Source organism: Aotus nancymaae, unplaced genomic scaffold (assembly GCF_030222135.1).
Source record: "Aotus nancymaae isolate 86718 unplaced genomic scaffold, 86718_ANA_hifiasm-v0.15.2.pri h1tg000010l, whole genome shotgun sequence".
In the NCBI taxonomy this organism is placed as follows: domain Eukaryota; kingdom Metazoa; phylum Chordata; class Mammalia; order Primates; family Aotidae; genus Aotus; species Aotus nancymaae.
Genome location: NW_026988421.1, coordinates 7,050,921 through 7,069,642, shown reverse-complemented (window position 1 = coordinate 7,069,642; position 18,722 = coordinate 7,050,921). Strand labels below are relative to the sequence as shown.

At 41.6% G+C, this 18,722-nt stretch overlaps 1 long non-coding RNA gene across 2 annotated transcripts; it reads left to right on the top strand.

The window, feature by feature from the left end:
- Positions 1 to 880: 880 nt before the first annotated feature.
- Positions 881 to 17,382, top strand: LOC135273979 (uncharacterized). 2 transcript variants are annotated; one of them, XR_010341734.1, is made up of 3 exons: positions 881 to 1,153; positions 3,101 to 3,242; positions 15,690 to 17,382. It is a non-coding gene; the product is annotated as an uncharacterized LOC135273979 (long non-coding RNA). The 2 variants fall into 2 exon arrangements; XR_010341733.1 differs by lacking the exon at positions 881 to 1,153 and having other exon boundaries at positions 2,300 to 3,242.
- The last annotated feature ends 1,340 nt before the right edge of the window (positions 17,383 to 18,722 follow it).

Sequence of the window (18,722 nt, the reverse complement as noted above, 5' to 3'; positions counted from 1 at the left end):
GCAACTCAAGTCGTCAACGGTGAGGCAGAAGAGGGGCTGTGGAAACTCACAGAAATGTGGCGGGGGGCAGGGCGGGGCGGAGAGCAAGGAGGGGAGGGGAGGGGAGAGGACGGAGGGGAGGGGCAGGGCGGGGAGGCGATGGGAGGGAGGGGCGGGGGTGGAGGGGTGGGAGGGGAGGGGCAGGGTGGGGAAGATGTGAAAGGGATGGAGGGGTGGAGAGGGAAGGGGATGGAGGGGCGGGGCGGGGCGGGGTGGGAGGGGAGAGGACGGAGGGGAGGGGAGGAGATGGAAGGGAGGGACGGGGCGGGGATGGAGAAGGGAGGAGCAGGGAGAGGCGGAGGGACGAAAAGATGAAGGGGAGGGGAGAGGCGGGGCTGGGGTGGAGGGACGGAGGGACGGAGGGACGGAGAGGGCGGGACGATTCCCCGCAGCTCTGAACGCCCGGCCTGCCTGTGCTGCGCGCGGTGCTGGGAGCGCCCCTGCAGGAGGCTCCCGGGCGGGTCGGAGTCCGTTTCCAGAGCCGAGGCCAGTTGTCGCCCGGGCGGCCACGCTGCGCGCTGAATGGTTCCTCGCTGTCTCCGCTGAAATGGGTGGGCAGATCTTTGTGCGCTACTTCTAAGTGCTATAATGAGCACCCTGATTGCCAGCCCTGGGAGCGGCAGTGGCTCCGCGGAGCGGAGGGGTGTCGTCCGCGCCCGTCCCCCACCCCACCCCACGTCTGGACGCACCGAAGCCACAGCGGTGATCGTAAGGACCCGCGGCCGCCAGGCCCGGGCGGGTGACGCAGACTCTCCGCCGTCCGTTGCACCCCGCGGGTGGCTGCCCTGCACCTGGCGGCCGCCTTCCCTGAAGTTCTTGTTCCCTTGAATACACTCAGGGCCCAGCGGATATTCCTCCGGGTGCGGGGATGGGAAATGGCTGGCGGGCAGCCGGACAGGAGCGCTGCCTCCCTGAGATTTGCGGGGCTCGGGCTTGTGCAGCAGACTCTACGGGCGAACCCAGCCACGGATGTCTGCAGGGAGGCCTGCGCGCGTGCATACTCCGCAGGCGGGAGGCCATGGCTCCCCTCGTTCCTTCTCTGCCTGCGTCCTCACCCACCAGGCCGGCCAGGATGACTGGGACCGACGGGGCTTTATGGAATGCAAAACTTTCGGTGAGTTTTGCTGCTGAGTATCCTCCTTCTACCCCTGGGAGGAGGGCTGAAATCGCAGAAGTCCTGGGTGGACCAGGGCAAATTGGTCATCCTAAGGCCAACCCAGCTTCTGGGGTTGAGCGAGTCACCCTGCTGTATTAACCACACGGGGCATAGACTCCTGGGGGAATAATAACCTTCAGTTTCTCCTTTTCCTGGAGTCTCCAGAGACTTTGTCTTCTTCAATCTGTGTGTGTGGCTGTGTCTGGATTCCGCACACAGTACAATCAATTTGCTTTTGATTCTTGTAAGCCCAGAATTGCTTATGAATTCCTAATTTGGGAGCAGCACCAGTGTAGCTGTGGGTACCAGCCCCATCCAACTCCTTTAAAGGCAGGGTCACTGCAGAGAGTGCAGGACAGTGAGGCCCCCCGGTCCCTTCTTTCTGGCTTTGTGGTAGGCTCTGAACTGTGCTTCTTTCGAGTGTTCAACGCCTTGTCCTCTTTCACAGATCTTGTTGGTTTCCTTTTGGTTCGGGCCCCTGTGCTGATGCACTGGGTATAGCTGACCTGCTTAGCTCACGAGCCCACCCTTGCCCCTGGTGCTCTGCTGCTGAGTATCCTCCCTCCACCCCTGGGAGGAGGGCTGCCCCTTGCCATCTGGGTCTGCCTTAATCAGGAAGGGAAGTTACTGTTGACGAAGGAAGAAGAAACAAGGCATATTTTCCTGAATCTTTTGCTCATTCCTAGACCAGGGTTCTTGAAGTTAAGACCCAGGAGCTGCCACCTCATCCCCCACCCCACCTTTACATTTTGTTTTATTTACATTTTATTTGTGACTTACCCTCAGGGAACATGGTCACATAACTAGCAACCCAGTTAAAGGGTTTTGTGGAGCTGGAAAGAGCCCATCAGTTAATTTTTTGCATGTCATCCTGTGGGATGGCACAGGTGAGCTCTGACCTGCCTATCTGCTATCTAGACGGTTCCTGTGTCTTCTTCTCTCTCTAATGGACCTAATGGATCGATGCTCCTTTCTTCACCTTTCCTGTACTGTGAGACTTTCAGTGTCTTCCCACTGTGGGCGTGGCATTCTGCCCCCTTTGCCTCCAGGTGACTTGCTTTGGCCAATGGGATGTTAGCAAATAGGATTCAAAGGCAGGGGAGCGGGCGCAGAGGGGAAACACTTGCCCTTTTCCCTCACTCTTGCTCCTTCTCCTTTGCCAGGACAGTCCAGGTGGTGAGTTACGTGGAGCAGAGTCAGATTTCCCAGTTGTCCCAGCTGTGCTCATTCTGGAACAGCTAAACTGCAGCTGACCAGCAGACGTGTGGGTGAGCCCACCCAAGACCAGAAGAACTGCCTAGCAGATCCCTGCCTCAGTCGCTGATTCAGAGTTGTGTGTCAATATTTATAGTGTGACATGTCATTGAGGTTATGTGGTTGATACACAGCATTATTGTGGCAGTTAATGATGGATTCACTCTAGCTCCACGCAGCTGCCAGAAAGAGCTCTCAGATTCTGTGATAGCGCAGGACCCAGCATGGTTCTATGTGCAGTTTGAAGCAGATGGTGACAATGGAAGGACCTTGGTGTCAGGCAGACCAGAGTGTGGACCTGCAGTCCGCTACTTACAAGCACTGTGACTCTGGGCAAGTTAGTTAACTCCTCTCATATTCAGTTGTCTCATTCTAAAATGAGGACACGACTGATATCACTAGTCCTAATGCTATGACCACTCCAAATCTCATGTTGAAATATGATCCCTGATGTTGAAGATACGGCCTAGCAAGAGGCGTTTGGGTCATGGGGGCCAATCCCTCATGAAGTGCTTGGTGCAGTTCTTATGGGAAGGAGTGAGATCTCCATCTATCAGTTCCCATAAGAGCTGGCTGTTAAAAAGAAACTGACACTTCCCTCACCTCTTTCTTGCTCTCTCTTTCTCTCCTATGTGATCTCTGCACATGCAGTGTCCCTTCCTCTTCTGCCATGAGTGGAGGCAGCCTAAAGCCCTCGCCAGAAGCAGATGCTGCTGCCGTGCTTCTTGTACAGCCTGCAGAACTGCGCAACAAATAAGGCTCCTGTTTATAAAATACAATTATCCAGCTTCAGGTATTCCTTTGTAGCAACACAAATGGACTAAGACATCTAATAATTCTAATAGGCACAAATGGTTGGGCAATTACGTGTCTGAAATCATGTGAAGAATTTCATATACTATAGCTGATTAGATTTTCACCACAGCCCTGTAATAAATATCTGTCTTACAGATGAGGAAGCTGAGGTGCAGTGAGATTAACTGAATGAGCCAACGGCACAGAGCATATGCTACATTCAGTTTTGTTTTATGTGTGTTTTTCTTTGATCAGCATATAGATTTTCCATATAATATGATCTCAACTAAAGCAAAATATATAGAAATAAGACTGGAAAAAATATGACAATATGTAAATAGCAGTTGCCTCTATGTACTGAACTTTGAACTTTTTTGTTTTTATATTAACTCAAAAATTTTTATAATTATCTTTATATTTTATATCTTTATATGTTTATATAAAGATAATTATGACTATATAAAATATATGATTTTATATTATCTTTATAATTAGATTTAACATTTTTTTAAAAATTCCTCTTCACACAGTATTTGACTGTGTTTCTAAATCTTGTGGCTAATGGCAATATCTGGCTTTAGAGTTACTTCCTTCATATTTTTTATTTTAATCAATACAAGGCCTTTGGTTCAACATCCTGGAAGAATATTTATTGCAGGCCACTTTCTCTGAAAAATATATTAAAATGCTGATAGAATATGTATTATTTAGGGTAGGGTAGGTTGGGGTAACAAAGAGACCCCAAAATATATAATGATTCAAACACAATAGAAAGGGGTTTCTTTTTCTTGGAGAGCTTACAGAGGACCAATCTTCTTAAAGAGAACAACAAGAACACTGACGGCATACCAAAAAGCATTTGTTTAAAGGCATTGGAGATCTGTGGAGGCAACGAGGCCTAAGAGGCCAAGATTCCTGAAAGGGAAAAACCATGAAAAGATGAGCCATATTCTGAAGCTACTCTTCCCTCAGGCACTTGGCAATGCTGGGCCGGGCCTGGGCTACTAGAGGGGGCCAGAGAACTAGCAAAGGTGTGGGGAGCTTCTAGGTCTGGAAAGAAAAAATTAAATTCTTAGAGTGGGGGATCCAGAATCCTGTAAGAGCAGATGATAACTGAGCCAAACTTTCAGCCAGTTTTTAACTCAAGATATTGGAAAATTTCTGGAGCTACACAAAATGGAAACTAGGTAGGTAAATACAGAGCCTCTGAAAAGCTAAGTGAAGTTTTCAATAGTCTCACTGTGCTGAGGACACTAGGACTAGCACTTAGAACTTATGGGGCAAGGGCCTATGATGAACACCCCAGCAACTCAACAGGAAACCCTAAAACCATGCTCTAAGAATAAACATGATCCAGAAGTAGGCAGAGGTCCAATACTGCTGCTGAGGCCTGAGTTAACTCAGTCCCTGATTGAATTAAGCTGACTAACCAATAGCATGTGATATGGTTTGGCTGTGTCTCTATCCGAATCTCATCCTGATTGTAGCTCCCACAATTCCCACATGTCATGGGAGGGACCTGAATCATGGGGAAGGGTCTTTCCCGTGCTGTTCTCATGATATTGAATAAGTCTCATGAGATCTGATGGTTTTGTTCAGATCTCATGGGAGTTCCCCTGCAGAAGCTCTTTTGCTTCTGCCACCATGTAAGATGTGACTCTGCTCCTCATTTGCCTTCTGCCATGATTGTGAGGCCTCCCCAGCCATGTGGAATTGTGAGTCAATTAAACCTCTTTTTTTAAATAAATTACCCAGTCTCAGGTATGTTTTTATTAGCAGCATGAGAACAGACTAATACAGTATCTCTACCTATCAGAGGAAAGGATGAACAATGTCCAGCATTAAATAAAAAATGTAGGCAGACCAAGAGACAAGCCCAAATGGTCAGATATAAGGAGGGGAAATTTAGATAAGGGAAATCAACCCACAGGTGATTCAGGTATTGGACTTAGCTGACAAGGGCTTAAGAGAACTATTATTAATATGGCAAAGACAATATAGAAAAAGATAGATGGAATAGAATTTCATCAGACAATTGAAAAGCTATGAAGAAAATGAAAATTTTGAGAACTAAAAATTGTAAAAACTAAACTTATGAATTCAGTAGGTGGATTTATTATTAATGTAACCTGTTATTATTAATAATCTATTATGAATAGATTTGAAGCAGCAAAAGAGGATTAGTGAATTGGGAAGTACAGCAATATAAAAAATTAAGATTAACACAGAAGAAAAAAAGATAGAAAATACAAAAGAGAACATAAAGCACATAGACAACAAGTGTAAAGGCCTAACATAAGTGTAATTGTAGCCCCAGATAGAGAGGAAAGAGATAATGGGGTAAGGAAATATTTGAAGAACTAATAGCTGACAATTTTCCAAAACTGAGGAACGACATTAATCCACAAATTTAAAATCTCTACATACTCTAAGCAAGGTAAATATAAAATAAATTATATTCATTATAGCTAAACTGCTGAAAAACAAAGATATAAAAGGAAATCGTGAACACAGCAGGAGAGAAAAGATACATTACCTTCAATGGAGCAACAAGAAGACTCAAGATTGACTCTTCAGAAATGATATGTTTAATGACTGGAAGGTAGTAAAACTAACCTGAAATTCTATATTCAGTGAAAGTGTAACAGCTCAATTGGTTAATCTTGCCCACTGCCTACCCAGATAGAGCCAATGTATCAAGATGGGGAATTGCAATAGAGAAAGAGTTTAATACATGTAGAGCCAGCTAAACAGGGGACCGTAGTTTTAACGCTATTCAAATTAGCCTCTCCAAACATTTGGAGACTAGGATTTTTTAAAGATAGTTTGGTGAGCAGGGGCCTAGGGAATGAGTGCTGCTGATTATTAGGGATGCGATTATAGGAGTGTGGAAAATGGTCCTCATGTGCTCAGTTCACTTCTGGATGGGAGCCACAGAGGAAATGCTGGTCTAGTTGGAGTCATCCAGTCATCAGAAATGCAAAAGTCTGAAAAGACATCTTAAAAGGGCAATTTTAGGGTCTACAGTAGTGATGCTATTTACAGGAGTAATTGGAGAAGTTGCAAATCCTTGTGACCTCCAGAATAATGGCTGGTAATCATTTACCTATGCCTACATCTTAGCAGGATTCAAGTGCCTCTCATCTTCCTAACCTGGCTTCCTTTCATTACTTGTACAAAAGTGGCTTAGTTTTGGGAAGAGCTATTATGTTTTAGTCTCCCAAAGTTAGTCTGGCCCATGCTCAGGAATGGCCAAGGGCAGTCTGGAGGTTGAAAGCAAGATGAAGTTCATTAGATCTTTCACTGTCATAATTTTCTCACTGTTATAGTTTTTGCAAAGGCAGTTTCAAAAACAGCCTTCAGAAATGAAGCGAAAATATTATTTAAAGAGAGCAAACCATAAAGACCCAGTCTAAAATAAATGCCAACAGAAATTCTTCAGACAAAGGAAAAAGAACCCAGATTTAAAAACTGAAATGCATGAAAAAATTGAAAGCTACAGAAAAAGTAAATATATAAATATAAATAAACATTAACCATACAAAACATCAAAAATAATGTCTAATGGGGTTTAAAATATATATTGACAAGAATGAAGGAAAAGAATGGGAGCAATAAAGTATTCTAAGGTCTTAACATGTGTAAAAGAAATAAAAGTCCTAAATTACATTAGACAATAATAAGTCAAGAATACATGTTGCAATATTTACAATAATTACTGAAAAACAAATAAAAGAATGTTTAAATACCAAGTTTATACAGGGAAAATAGAATAATAAAACTCTTCATCCAAAAGAAGGTAAAAAAAAAAAAAGCCGAAGACATAGAGAAGCAATATAAAATGGGTGCAACACGAAAAGTAAAATGGTAGCTATAATTCTAATATGTTAATAATTATGTCAAATATAAATTGACTATAAACTTCAAGTAAGACCAAAATAGTCAGATCTGATTTTATTAACTCAATTATATGCTGGTTACAGGAAGCCCACCTTAAGAGCAAAAAAGGTTGAAAGGTAAAAGTTGAAAAAATCTGTGCCAGATAAACACTAAACAAAAGAAAGCTGGTGTCATTATGCTAATATCAGAAAAGTAGACTTAAAGGTAAGAAGCATTGCTAGACATAAAGTGGATGCTTTGCAATGATAAAAGGATCAATCCACCCATAAAGCAAAAACAGAACTAAAAGGAAAAAGAGATAAATTCATTATAATATTGGGAGACACTAGCACACTCCTCTCAATATATAATAGAAATACAAATAGAAAATCAGTAATAGCACATTTAGCCTGACCTAATTAACACTATACCCTACAATGACAGAATACACATGATTTTTAAGTGCACACATAACATCAAATAAAATGAATTATATGCTGGGTCATAAAACAATTCTCAACAGATTTCAAGGGATTTGAATCACTCAGAGGTAAATCCTCTGACCACCGTGAAATTAATCTAGAAATTAATAACAAAAAATTAATTAGGAAATCCCCTTTTCTGCTATGCTAGCAATCTCTGCCTCCAAATATATATGTCAATGTCTTTGTAATTCATAGGAAAGCTTGAAGGAAGGAAAAGAGAAACTTCTCAAACAGAAATAAAATAGAAACTACAGCCAGCGGGTAACCATAAGCCAACATACCAGGAGTTCAGGGAAGCATCAAATGTGAATACATGTCCTAGAGACTCATGGCTGGGTTTTGATGCCGATCAGGATAAAGGAAATATGGCTTTGACCTACATGAGGCAGAGGTGAACTAAGAACTCAGTAGAGTTGAGACCCTGAAAGACTGCCCCCTTCTTATAAGAGGAACTAGAAAAACTCAAGCAAAGTCTCTAGAACCAAGCATGACTGTGCACAGAAAAATCAAGGGGGAAAAACATCCCACTGGAAACAGAACTCCAAACTCATTTCATCCCAATCAGATGTAAAGGCTTAATTTATACTTCCCACAAAGTAAGGAAATCCCAAACCAAATATATATATAATATAATTATATATTTATAAAATATAATTAATAACTTATAAATATATATTTATAAAACAATTATATTTTAAAATATGATTATGTATAAATAAAACATTATATTTTAAATTATAGGCTATTTTAAATTACATGCTACTTATAAAACATAATTATATTTTAAAATATAATTATGTATAAATATATATTTATATAATTACAATTAATTATATTTTATAAATATATATTTATATATATGTATATGTAATATAATTAATTTCAGAAGAGTGATCCCTTGGCTCCAAGGCTAAAGCAAAGATAAATCTTTTCTTAAAGACATTGTCAATGCCAGGCCACACGAGACTGTTTTTCACTGGGGGAAAACAATGGCAACACCAGCTGAAGAAAACTTCCAATAATTTTTAAAAATACAAACTACACAAGGAAACAATTCACAATAAGAGAAAGTCAGCAGATACAATCAACAAGATTATTAGATCCCCCAGGCACTTGTGATGACAGAATAGCCCAAATCAATTACATGCCAAATATATTTTAAATGATTAACTACATAAAGAAGGAATAAAAATCATGTTGAAAGAACAAGATTCTATTTTAAAAGTAATAACAGCCTGACCTGAACATGAACCAAATTGTAATTCTCAGACTGAAAATGACCCCCAAAAGTCATTTTAAAAAATTAATAAGTAGCAGAATCAGTGGTTTAGACAAGTAGGAAGATTTGGTGAACCAGGAGATAAATGTAAGAGAATTTCACAGAATACAGGCCGGGCGCGGTGGCTCACGCCTGTAATCCCAGCACTTTGGGAGGCCGAGGCGGGTGGATCACGAGGTCAAGAGTTGGAGACCATCCTGGTCAACATGGTGAAACCCCGTCTCTACTAAAAATACAAAAAATTAGCTGGGCATGGTGGCGCGTGCCTGTAATCCCAGCTACTCAGGAGGCTGAGGCAGGAGAATTGCCTGAACCCAGGAGGCGGAGGTTGCGGTGAGCCGAGATTGCGCCATTGCACTCCAGCCTGGGTAACAAGAGCGAAACTCCGTCTCAAAAAAAAAAAAAAAAAGAATACAATGCAGATGTGAAGAGGTACAAAATCTAAAAAAGAACTGAACTGAATAAAATTGAAACATGAAAAACCATACAAAAGATCAAAGAAACTGTAAGTTGGTTCTTTGAAAAAAATACGTAAGATAGATAGGCTACTAGCTAAACTAATGGAAAAAAGAGAGAAGATCCAAATAAACACAATTAGAAATAACAAAGTGGACATTATCACTGACCTCACAGAAATACAAAAAAGCATCAGAGACTATTGTGAACACCCCTGTGCACACAAACTAGAAAACCTAGAAGAAATGAATAAATTCCCGGAAACATGCAACTTCCCAAGACTGAACCAGGAAGAAATTCAAACTCTAAACAGACCAATAACAAGTTCTGAAATTGAAAGAGTAATAAATATCCTGCCAACCAGAAAAGCCCAGGACTAGATGGATTCACAGCCTAGTTCTAGTTGACATATAAAGAAGAGCTGGTACCTTTCCTACTGAAACTATTCCAAAAAATTGAGGAAGAGGGACTCTTTCCTAACTCATTCTGTGAGGCCAGCATCATTCTAGTACCCAAACCTGGCAAAGACACAACAACAACAAAAGACTTCAGGCCAATATCCTTGATGAACGTAGATGAAAAATCCTCAACAAAATACTAGCAAACCAAATCCAACAGCACATCAAAAAGCTAATCCATCACAATCAGGTAGGCTTTCCCTGGGATGGAAAGCTGGGTCAACATACATAAATTGATAAATGTGATTTATCACATAAACTGAACTAAAAACAAAAAAAACATGATAATCTCAATAAATGCAGAAAAGGTTTTTGATAAAATTCACCAGCCCTTCCTATTAAACACCCTCAACAAAGTGGGCATTGAAGGAACATATTTCAAAATAATAAGAGCCATTTTAACAAACCCACAGCCAACATCATACTGAATGGGCAAAAGCTGGAAGCATTCCCTCTGAGAACCAGAACAAAGCAAAGATGCCCACTCTCACCACTCCTTTTCAGTGTAGTACAAGAAGTCCTAGCCAGAGCAGTCAGGAAAGAGAAAAATAAAAAGCATCCATGGAGGAAGTCAAACTATTTGCAGACAATATGATTTTATACCTAGAAAACCCCAGCTTCTGCCCAAAAGCTCCTAGATCTGATAAAGAACTTTAGCCAACTTTCCAGATACAAAACTCAATGTACAAAATCAGCAGCATTTCTGTAAATCAGTATCATCCAAGTTGAGTGCCACATCAGGAACACAATCCCATACACAACAGTGACAAAAGGAATGAAATGCCTAGGAATGCAGCTAACCAGGTAGGTGAAAGATCTCCACAACCAGAATTACAAAACACTACTGAAAGAAATCAAAGATGACACAAACAAATGAAAAAATATCCCATGTCTATAGATAGGAAGAATCAATATTGTTAAAATGGCCACATTGCCAAAACTAATTTACAGGTTTAATGCTATTTCCATCAAACTACCAATGACATTCTTCACAGACTTAGTAAAAACTATTCTAAAATTCATATGGAATGAAAGAAAGAGCCCAAATAGACAACGCAATCCTAAGCAAAAAGAACAAAGCTGAAAACATCACATTACCGTACTTTATACTACAAGTCTACAGTAACCACAACAGCATGGTATTGGTACAAAAATGGAACACAGTAGAGAGCCCAGAAATAAAGCTGCACAGCTACAGCCATCTCATCCTGGACAAATCAACAACAAAAGAAAAGCAATGGGGAAAGGACTCCTTATTCCATAAATGGTGCTGGGATAACTGGCTATCCATATGCTGAAGATCGAAACTGGACCCCTTTTTTTACACCATATACACAAATCAATCCAAGATTAAGGACGTAAATGTAGAACCTAAAACTATAAAAAGCCTTGAAGAAAACCTAGGAAATATCATTCTAGACATAGGCTCTGACAAAGACCTTACAAAAAAAATGCCAAAAGCAATTGCAACAAAAACTAAAATGGACCAATGGGACCTAATTAAATTAAAGAGCTTCTGCACAGCAAAAGAATCTATAAAACAGAGTAAACAGACAACCCACAGAATGGGAGAAAGTATTTGCAAACTATGCAGCTGACAAGGGTCTAATATCCAGACTCTACAGAACTTAAAAGAACTAACAAGCAAAAACCCAACAACCCGATTAAAAAGTTGGCAAAGGATATGAACAGAAGACATAGATGCGATCCACAAGCATATGAAAAAATATTCAACATCACTAATCATTAGAGAAATGCAAATCAAAACCACAATGAGATGACCATCTCAAACCAGTCAGAATGGCTATTACTAAGAAGTCAAAAAATAACAGATGCTGGTGAGGCTGTAGAGAAAAGGGAACGCTTATACACTGCTAGTGGGGATGTAAATTAGTTCAACCACTGTGGAAAGCAGTTTGGTGATTTCTCAAAGAACTTAAAACAGAACTACCATTTGATCCAGCAATCCCATTATTGGGTTTATACCCAAAGGAATATAAATCACTCTACCATAAAGACACATGCAAATGTGTTCATTGCAGCACTATTCACAACAGCAACATGAAATCAACATAAATGCCCATTAATTGTAGACTGAATAAAGAAAATGTGGTACATATACACCATGGAATACTATACAGCCATAAAAAGAATGAGATCATGTTCTTTGCAGGGACATGGTTGGAGCTGGAGGCAATTATCCTAGGCACACTAACGCAGGAACAAAAAGACCAAACATCGCGTGTTCTCACTTGTAAGTGGAAGCTAAACGTTGAGCAAACATGGACACAAAGAAGTGAACAACAGACACTGGGGCCGACTTGAAGGTGAGGAATGGGACAAGGGTGAGGACCAAAAAACTACCTACCAGGTACTATGCTTATTACCTGGGTGACTAGATAATATGCACACCAAATCCCCACAACATTCAATCCAGGTACTATGCCTATCACCTGGGTGACAAGATAATATGCACACCAAATCCCCACAACATTCAATCCAGGTAGTATGCCTATCACCTGGGTGACAAGATAATATGCACACCAAATCCCCACAACATTCAATCCAGGTACTATGCCTATCACCTGGGTGACAAGATAATATGCACACCAAATCCCCACAACATTCGATCCAGGTACTATGCCTATCACCTGGGTGACAAGATAATATGCACACCAAATCCCCACAACATTCAATCCAGGTACTATGCCTATCACCTGGGTGACAAGATAATATGCACACCAAATCCCCACAACATTCGATCCAGGTACTATGCCTATCACCTGGGTGACAAGATAATATGCACACCAAATCCCCACAACATTCAATCCAGGTACTATGCTTATCACCTGGGTGACAAGATAATATGCACACCAAATCCCCACAACATTCAATCCAGGTACTATGCCTATCACCTGGGTGACAAGATAATATGCACACCAAATCCCCACAACATTCAATCCAGGTACTATGCCTATCACCTGGGTGACAAGATAATATGCACACCAAATCCCCACAACATTCAATCCAGGTACTATGCCTATCACCTGGGTGACAAGATAATATGCACACCAAATCCCCACAACATTCGATCCAGGTACTATGCCTATCACCTGGGTGACAAGATAATATGCACACCAAATCCCCACAACATTCAATCCAGGTACTATGCCTATCACCTGGGTGACAAGATAATATGCACACCAAATCCCCACAACATTCGATCCAGGTACTATGCCTATCACCTGGGTGACAAGATAATATGCACACCAAATCCCCACAACATTCAATCCAGGTACTATGCTTATCACCTGGGTGACAAGATAATATGCACACCAAATCCCCACAACATTCAATCCAGGTACTATGCCTATCACCTGGGTGACAAGATAATATGCACACCAAATCCCCACAACATTCAATCCAGGTACTATGCCTATCACCTGGGTGACAAGATAATATGCACACCAAATCCCCACAACATTCAATCCAGGTACTATGCCTATCACCTGGGTGACTAGATAATATGCACACCAAATCCCCACAACATTCAATCCAGGTACTATGCCTATTACCTGGGTGACAAGATAATATGCACACCAAATCCCCACAACATTCAATCCAGGTACTATGCTTATCACCTGGGTGACAAGATAATATGCACACCAAATCCCCACAACATTCAATCCAGGTACTATGCCTATCACCTGGGTGACTAGATAATATGCACACCAAATCCCCACAACATTCAATCCAGGTACTATGCTTATCACCTGGGTGACAAGATAATATGCACACCAAATCCCCACAACATTCAATCCAGGTACTATGCCTATCACCTGGGTGACAAGATAATATGCACACCAAATCCCCACAACATTCAATCCAGGTACTATGCCTATCACCTGGGTGACAAGATAATATGCACACCAAATCCCCACAACATTCAATTTCTCTTTAGAATCAACCTGCACATGTACCTCTGAAACTAAAATCAAAGTTTAAATTAAAAAAAAAAAAAAGAAAATCTGAAAAAGATTAAGAGGAATTAAGATTAAGAGAAAATCTGAAAAGATTATGAGGAATAATGAACAAGGAGGACCAACCTAGAATCTAGTAGTTCTTTTTCATTGTTGTTTTATTTTATTTTTAATTGACACACAATAATTGTACCTATTTATAAGGTACAGTGTGATGTTTTAATACATGTATACATTGTGTAATGATAAAATCATGGTATTTAGCATAACCATCATCTCAAACATTGATCATTTCCATGTGGTGAGGACCTGCAAATCCTCTCTTCAAATTATTTTGAAGTATATGATACAATATGAGGGGTCTTCAAGAAGTTCATGGAAAGTGCATATCATGAAAAAAACTATGCATGGATTACAAAAATTTTTGCACAGAAAAAAAATCATACTAATTTATTATAATATGCCTGAGCATGATCTAGTTTGAGGAACTAAGGATAAGACATAGGCTTAAAAAGAGTCTGTAGGCTCTTCTCACATTGCTATAAAAAAAATAATACCTGAGACTGGGTAATTTACAAAGCAGAGAGGTTTAATTGGCTCCCAGTTGCAAGCTGTACAGTAAGCATAGCACTGGTGTCTGCTTCTGGGAGGCCTCCAGAAGCTTACAGTTACGGCAGAAGGCAAAGTGGAAACCTGCAAGTCACATGGCAAAAGCAGTAGCAGGAGACAGTGAGGCGGGAAGAGCTACACACTTTTAAACAACCAGATCTTGCGAGAACTCACTTCTATCATGAGAACAGCACCAAGGGGGTGGTGCTGAACCATTCTGGAGAAACATCTCCATGATCCAATCACCTCCCATCAGGTGCCACCTCCAACACTGAGGACTACAATTTGACATGAGATTTGGGTGAGGACCCAGATCGAAACCATATCAGAGCCCCTGTCAGAGCAACATGAATTTTGCTAAAACCGAAGCAAGAACAAACATGAAATTTATGGTGAAGCCTAGATGGACAAATGTTGAAATCATTGATGCTTTATAAAAAGCGTATGAGAACAATGCCCTAGAGAAATCAGCAGTTTACACAAGGATAACTCGAAGGGATGAGAACGTGCAGCAGATCATCCACATCAATGTTTGAGGAAAACATTAAGCTTCTTTGTGCCCTAATTGAAGAGGACTGACAATTAACAGCAGAAAAAATAGGCAAGACCATAGACATCTCAGTTGGTTCAGCATACACAATTGTGACTGAAAAATTATAGTCGAACAAATGTTCCACTCAATGGGTGCCACGCCCGTTGTACCCATGGCCCACTGTGCAGTAACAGGCCCATGACAGTGAGACAGTAGGGGTTGCAGCAGAGAAAGGATTAATGGATCACAGGGTGCTGAGCAAGGAAATGAGAGGAGACCCTCAAATTCCTCTCCCTAAGGAGTTCTGGGCTTGGGTTTTTAAGGGAATTATGGAGGATGAGGGGCTGGAGAATGAAGGGTGTTGATTGGTTGGGGTAGGGGGGATGAAATCATCAAGATGTGGAAACTCATGCTTTGGTGACTCAGCTTCTTATGGGGTCTTTCAGACCAGCTGGCATCAGTGGGGTCCTTCTGACCAGCCAAGTCAGTACTTTATCGGTATGCAGGAGTTGAAAGCATATCTCAAAGGGAAAACTTAACATTTTATACTGTTTACGTTGTTATCTATAGAGCAGTTAAGGAGAACTATAATCTTGTAACAGGGTCTACGTGATTCCAGGACAATAGGCACCAAACCACTATGAGGAAGCAGGTCAGAGAATAGGCTGCTTCATGATTAATGCTGGATGTGCGGCAAGCTTGGTTTATTTTTATTTCTCCCTCTCCCTTCTTCCCTGATTAATTTTCATTTTCTTTTATTTTGGGAGGCACTGTCTCATTCTGTTGCCCAAGCTGGACTGCAGTGGTATTAACACAGTTCACCACAACCTCGACCTCCTGGACCCAAGGAATCCTCCTGCCTCAGCCTCCCGAGTAGCTGGGACCACAGGCATGCACCACCATACCTGGCTAATTTTTTCTATTTTTTATAGAGATGGGGTCTCACCATGTTACCTAGGCTGGTCTCAAACTCCTGGGCTCAAGCAATTCTCCCCAAGTGCTGTGATTATGGGCATGAGCCACTGTGCCCAGCCCCTGATTAATTTTATAAACAGGTTAAGGGAAGTCTTACCCAGGTTAACTTCAGAGAAGAGCAGAGCTTTCAATGGAAACTTTAAACAAGTAGAATCAAGATCCTGAAGCAGTTCTACAAATAATTATAACAGAAGATGAAGCATGGCTTTACTAGTATGATTCTGAAGACAAGACGCAAAGCAGTGACTACAAAGGAGTCCCATCAAAGCAAAACAGACTGGTCAAGGGCAAAGGTTAGAGCCACACGTTTGGAGATGCTCAGGGCATTTGGTTTCTTGACTTTCTGGAGGACTAAAGAATGATAAGGTCTGCTTATTATGAGAATGTTTTCCAAAAGTTAGCCAGAGCTTTAACAGAAAATCTCCCAGATAATCTTCACCAGAATCCTTCACCACAAGAACATTCCTGCTCATTCCTCTTGTCAAACAAGGGCTTTTATGAGAGTTTCAGTGAGAAATCATTAGGCATGCACCTTACAGTCCTGACTGATTTGGCTGCTTCTGCCTTCTTTTTATTTCTTAATCTCAAAAAATCTTTATTTCTTATTTTATTTTTGAGACAGAGTCTCGCTCTGTCAATCAGGCTGGAGTGCAGTGGTGTGATCTCAGCTCACTGCGACCTTCACCTCCTGGGTCCATGCAATTTCTCATGCCTCAGCTTCCCAAGTAGCTGGGATTACCGGTGCATACCACATGCCCAGCTAATTTTTGTAGTTTTGGTAAAGACAAGCTTTTGCCACGTTGGCCAGGCTGGGCTCCAACTCCTGACTTCAAGCGATCTGCCTGACTTGGCCTCCCAAAGTGCTGGGATTACAGGCATGAGCCACCACACTTGGCCTTGATCTTAAAAATTCTTTAAATGGCACCCATTTTTCTTTAGTTAATAATGTAAAAAATACTACATTGACACAGTTAAATTCCCAGAAACCTCAGTTCTTTAGGGACAGACTAAATGGCTGGTATCGTCCTGTATTAGTCCATTCTCACACTGCTATTTGTAAGAAAAGAGGTTTAATTGGCTCATGATTCTGCAGGCTGTACAGGAACTATGGCAGCATCTGCTCCTGGGGAGGCCTCATGAAGCTTTTACTCATGACAGAAGGCAAAGCGAGAGTAGGTGTCTTACATGGCAACAGCTGGAGCGATGGTGGGGGGCAGGAGGTGCTACATACTTCTAAACAACCAGATCTCACAGGAACTCACTATCATGAGGACAGCATCACGAAGCTAGTGCTAAAACATTCATGAGAAATGTGCCCCCGTGACCCAGTCGCCTCCCACCAGGCTCCACCTCCAACACGGGATTATAGCTGAACATGAAACCTGGCGGGGGAGACACAGATCCAAACCATATCACATCTCTTACAAAAATGTCTTGAAGTTGATGGAGGTTATGTTGAGAAATAAAGTTTATGTTTTAAATGTTTATCTTTTAATTCCATTTTTCCCTAAGTCTTTGAAGTCCCCTCGTATTGTTAACTAATTCTTCCAACCCATGAACATGGACTATCTTTCCATTTATTTGTGTCCTCTCCAATTTGTTTCATTGATATTTTATAGTTTTCATTGCAGAGATCCTTCACCACTTTGGTTAAATTTATTCCTGTTTGTTGTTGTTATTCGTTTTGCCGCTGTAGTAAATGGGATTGCCTTTTTTTTTTTTTTTTTTTTTTTTTTTTTTGAGATGGAGTCTCACTCTATCTCTCAGTCTGGAGGGCAGTGGCATGATCTCACCTCACTGCAACCTCCGCCTCCCAGATTCAAGCGATTCTCCTGCCTCAGTCCCACAAGTAGCTGGGATTACAGGCATACATCACCACGCCCAGCTAGTTTTTGTATTTTTAGTAGAGAAGGGGTTTCACCATGTTGGTCAGGCTGGTCTTAAACTCCTGACCTCGGCCAATTCACCTGCCTCGGCCTCCCAAAGTGCTGGGATTACAAGGCATGAGCCACCATGCCCAGCCCAGGAATTGCTTTCTTGATTTCTTGTTCAGATAGTTTCTATTGGTGTATGGAAACAATACTGATCTCTATATGTTGATTTTGTATCCTGCAACTTTACTGAATTTATTAATTCTAACATTTTTTTTTTGGTGGAGGCTTTAGAAGATCACGTCATCCGCAGACAGGGAAAATCTGACTTCTTTCTTTCCAATTTGTATGCCCTTTATTTCTTTCTCTTGCCTAACTGCTGTGGCAGGAACTTCCAGCACTACGTTGTGAAAGTGGGCATCCTTGTCTTGTTCCAGATCTTAGAGGAAAAGCTCTCAACTTTTTCTTATTCAGTGTATTAGCTGCGGGTTTGTCACATAGCCCTATACTGTGTTAAGATATGTTCCTTTCATACCTAATTTGTGGATGGTTTTCGTCACGAAGGGATGTTATCTTTGGTCAAATCCTTTCTTTGTCATTGATTGACATGATCACATGGTTTTTGTCCTTGCATCGTTTCATGGAGTCCTCAGGGAAATACAGGACAGTCCAAGTGCTTCCTGACACTCTCTCCATCAGGCCAAGGCAGACTACCCGTCTCACAGCTGGAGGGGGACACAGATCGAGTTCTGGCAGCTGAAATGAGAGTGGCTTGAAGAGTCACTTCTCAGCTGAGGCAATGGTAGTTCCCTCTTCTGATGCATGGACTGAGAGGGCCCCGTGTTTCAGGAGACACAGCCACTGGTTGGTGAGGGGCTGTGATATGTGAATGAGCATGGGCTTGAGGGACTGGGGGAAAGGGAGCGATTACGAATGAAGACATTTATGCAGACA